At 39.5% G+C, this 4631-nt stretch overlaps 1 pseudogene; it reads right to left on the minus strand.

The window, feature by feature from the left end:
* Window positions 1–1979: 1979 nt before the first annotated feature.
* On the minus strand, window positions 1980–2775 carry LOC9298852 (annotated as a pseudogene).
* Window positions 2776–4631: the final 1856 nt, after the last annotated feature.

Here is a 4631-nt window from a genome sequence, read left to right on the forward strand (position 1 = left end):
TTCTTTCCCTGCACACCCCGATGAATCTTTTCTTTCTGCACATTCATCTTCTGATGCACCTCCACATTCTGATGTGTCATCTTCTGAGAATCCTTTGCCTTTGGCACTAGATTCTCGTAGACCTACCAAACTCCCAGCACATTTGCAGGACTACTATATGAATAATACTTCTTTCACTACTCCTTATCCTATATCTAACTTTCTCTCTTATAATAAACTAAGCGTTTCTTTCTGCTCTTTTATTCAAAATATTACTCTTACTACTGAACCCCGTACTTATTCTGAGGCTAAGAAAATGCAAGAGTGGTGTGATGCCATTGGTGCGGAGCTTGGGGCTATGGAAAGAACTGGTACTTGGTTGATTTGTCCATTACCATCAGGTAAGAAGGCTATTGGTTGCAAATATGTCTTCAAAATCAAACATAATTCTGATGGTACTGTGGAGAGATACAAAGCTAGATTGGTAGCTAAAGGATATACACAGGAGGCAGGACTTGATTTCAAAGACACTTTTTCCCCAGTTGCGAAGCTTACCACTGTGAAGATCTTGTTAGGTATTGCTGCAAAACTTAACTGGTTTCTTACTCAGTTAGATGTGTCAAATGCATTTTTAAATGGGGATTTAGATGAGGAGATCTACATAGAGTTGCCCCCTGGTTATGAAGTTCCTGCAAGTTTGCAAACTGAAGATAAGATGGTCTGTCGTTTACAAAAATCCATTTATGGTCTAAAGCAGGCGTCTAGGCAATGGTTTCTGAAATTTTCATCCACTGTTATTGATTTGGGTTTTCAGACAACACACAGTGATCATACTCTTTTTACCAGATTCATTGATGGTGTTTTCATTGTCATTCTGGTGTACGTTGATGATATAATCATTGCAAGCAATAGTGGAGATGTTGTTCCTATACTGGTATCTCAGCTTGAAGCTGCTTTTCAACTCAGAAATATTGGTGAACCACAATATTTTCTTGGCCTGGAGATTGCTAGATCTTCTGCAGGAATCTCTATTTGTCAAAGGAAATATGTGTTAGAATTACTTTCAGATACAGGATTTCTTGGAAGCAAGCCGTCTTCAATACCAATGGAGCCTAATCATTCTCTACACAAAGAAGATACTCCATTGCTACCTGATGCAGAAATTTATAGGAGACTCATTGGAAAATTGTTATACCTCTGCACTACCAGACCTGATATAACCTTTGCAGTAGGTAAACTTTGCCAATTCTCCTCTGCTCCTAGACAAGTTCACTTGTTGGCTGCTCACAAAGTTCTCAGATATCTGAAAGGCACTATTGGGAAGGGTTTGTTTTATTCAACAGATCCTGATTTAACTCTTAAAGGTTTCACTGATTCTGATTGGAACACTGATCCTGATTCAAGAAGATCAGTTTCTGGTTATTGCATGTTTATTGGTGATGCTCTTGTTTCTTGGAAGTCTAAAAAGCAACGGGTCTGTTCTCAAAGCTCTGCAGAAGCAGAATACAGGGCCATGTCTTATGGTACTAAGGAACTCGTTTGGATAGCCAAGATTATGAAGGATTTACTTATTCCTTCTCCTATTACTGCATTGCTTTATTGTGACAACTCAGCAGCTCTTCACATCGCAAAGAATGCAGTCTTCCATGAGCGCACCAAACATGTGGAAAATGACTGTCACTTAGTCAGAGAAAAGGTGCAATCTGGTTTCTTGAAGACGATGCACGTTCACACTGAACATCAACTGGCAGATCCTCTTACTAAACCTCTGTACCCTACTCAGTTCTCCTATTTTATATCCAAGATGGGACTCCTAAACCTTTATGAGGCTCCATCTTGAGGAGGGCTATTAGATATATACAGTATACCACATTACCGGTTTCCTTTATCCGGTTATGTTAGATTAATTATACGGTTTAGTCTCATTATGATTTGTATATAATCTCACTTTGTACAACATTCATTCATTAATGAGAAAAGCCTTTATTTAGTTTGTCTTTCTAATAGAATCTCACTTCTTCTTTGATCTTTCCCTCGAAGCCAAAAGCTCGAAGGGTAATGTCACGAAACGTTTCCTTAGTATCAAGATTTGAGAAAAAAGGTTCAAAGAGTTTCTCTAAAAGGGCATAAGGAAGTTGGTTCTCGAGCAAGATTAGATCTTCTAAAATGGCGGTAGAGTTTATGAGACGACTCTGGTTGAAAAGAATATCTTCTTTCTTGCTGAAGTTTAGAGTACTTCCTGTTTGAATGAAGAACATTAGTATGAACACCGAATCATGGAGGATCGTTTCTACGTTATCTTTAGTATTGATCCAAATCGTGAACTCGGCGTAGCTATGTTTTAAGATTTCTCATTTATTTCGATGCGTCTCCTGAACTCTTTGACAGGCTGTTCCTCATATATATCTCCAATACTATCAAGGCACTTCTTCTTGTGAAGCTCCATGTTGAGATAGTTCAAATATCTGGAATAATCTATACGTATTAGCTTAACTTAAAATCTAAATGTTTCAAATAAAATTAATACTATGTTGTTCATTGTTACCTTAACTCGGTTTTATAGCGCTTGAAGGCTTCAACTTTCTTGGAATGGTGAAGAGGTCCGATTAGCAGCATTTGAGGAGTGTAAGCCTCGGGGTTCACTTTGCGTAACCGGTCTGGTACTCTATAGATGCAACAAAACTCGGGTTTAACCGAAGAAGACCAAAGACCGGGTATCTTAGAATCCGGTTGAGTCGTTGTGTCTGTAGAAAGCCGTATCTGAATATATTCTTCTCCCATAGGTCTTGTTAGCATTGTTCCTCGTTCTAGATCCGAAAATATATGTTCCTTCTCCTACAAGTAAATAGTCAATTTAATAGTATAACAAACAATTGATAAAAATTAAAAAGTATTACTCCCTCCGTTTCAGTTTAGTTGTCGTTTTAGGATTTAAATTTTGTTTCATAATAGTTATCGTTTTAGGTTTTCAATGCAAATGTTTGGTCAAAATTTCAGTTTTATCTCTACTGTTTTAATGTTTTGGCCAATGAAATTTTTTATAAAATATATTAATAAAGGGTAAAACAGAAAATTAAATGTTTTTCTTAATTTGTGTGAAAAAACCTTAAACGACAACTAAAACGAAATCGAGGGAGTATGTTATAAGGATTGAAAATATCTTATTGATTGAGAATGAGGCTTACATCTATTTATACAATCCTAAGGGAATTAGGGTAAAACTAATTTACATAATTTACAATTAGATCCTTAAGTTAGTGTTACTCTTATACGCCCCCTCAAGATGGAGGTAAACATGTAACTCCAATCTTGACACATACCTGTTGAAATCGTGAGCGCGGAAGTGGTTTGGTGAGCGTATCAGCTAACTGATCATCAGTGAAAACATGAGACACCCGCAACTGTCCACCTTGGATTTGATTTCGGATAAAATGATAGTCTAGAGCGATGTGCTTCATTCGAGAGTGGAAGACCGGGTTGGCACATAAGTAAGTGGCACCGATATTGTCACAATAAATAACCGGAGGAGTTGGTATAGGTACCTTTAGCTCCGTTAGCAAGGAACATAGCCAACGTACCTCGGAAGCTGTATTGGCAACAGCTCGGTATTCAGCTTCAGTGGAGGAGCGAGCGACACCACGCTGTTTCTTTGAGGACCATGAGACAGGGTTGCGACCAAGATAAATCAAATAACCATTGGTGGAGACATAATCATCAGAGTCTCCAGCCCAATCAGCGTCGGAGTAAGCATGGAGAGTCATGGGAGAAGAAGCGTGAAGATAGACACCATGTGTTAGCGTACCAGCCAAATATCGTAACACACGCTTAGCAGCCTGCCAATGTTCGTGAGTCGGCTTGTGAACAAACTGAGATAGGCGATTAACAGCATAGGAAATATCAGGTCGGGTAAATGCTAGGTATTGAAGACTTCCAACAAGGGAACGATACTGTGAAACATCGTCGAGCGGGTCGCCGCCTGTTAAAGTGAGCTTCGAAGCAGCTTGTAGTGGCGTTGTAATCGGCTTAGCATCCAGCATATTGTGGCGAGTGAGAAGATCAGTGACATAGCGGCGTTGCATCAAATGCATTCCTTTGGCAGTACGGGTGACCTCTATACCAAGAAAATAGTGGAGATCGGTGGGATCTTTTATAGAGAACCGTTCGGCGAAGGAGGCTAAGACTTGATTCACCATCTTGCTGTTGTTTCCTGTAACAATGATATCGTCAACATAAACAAGAACATACGTTGTGGTGGTTGTGGAGCTATGAATAAAAAGAGACGCATCAGCTAGGGAATTTGAGAATCCGGTGTCCAAAAGATATTGCTTGAGTGCCGTGTACCACGCACGTGGTGCTTGTTTGAGACCGTAGATTGGTTTCTTGAGACGACAAACAAACGATGGTCTATCCTTGTCAATGAATCCAGGTGGTTGAGTCATGTAGACTTCTTCGGTTAGTTCTCCTTGGAGGAAGGCATTATTTACGTCTAGTTGTTTGATGGTCCATGCTTTTGTGACTGCTACTTCCAGAACGACGCGAATGGTTGTTGACTTGATTACGGGACTGAATGTCTCTACATAGTCTTGTCCATATTTTTGATGAAATCCCTTCGCAACAAGCCGGGCTTTGTAACGATCAAGCAAACCGTTGGA

Source organism: Arabidopsis lyrata (assembly GCF_000004255.2).
Source record: "Arabidopsis lyrata subsp. lyrata unplaced genomic scaffold ARALYscaffold_169, whole genome shotgun sequence".
Lineage (NCBI taxonomy): Eukaryota > Viridiplantae > Streptophyta > Magnoliopsida > Brassicales > Brassicaceae > Arabidopsis > Arabidopsis lyrata.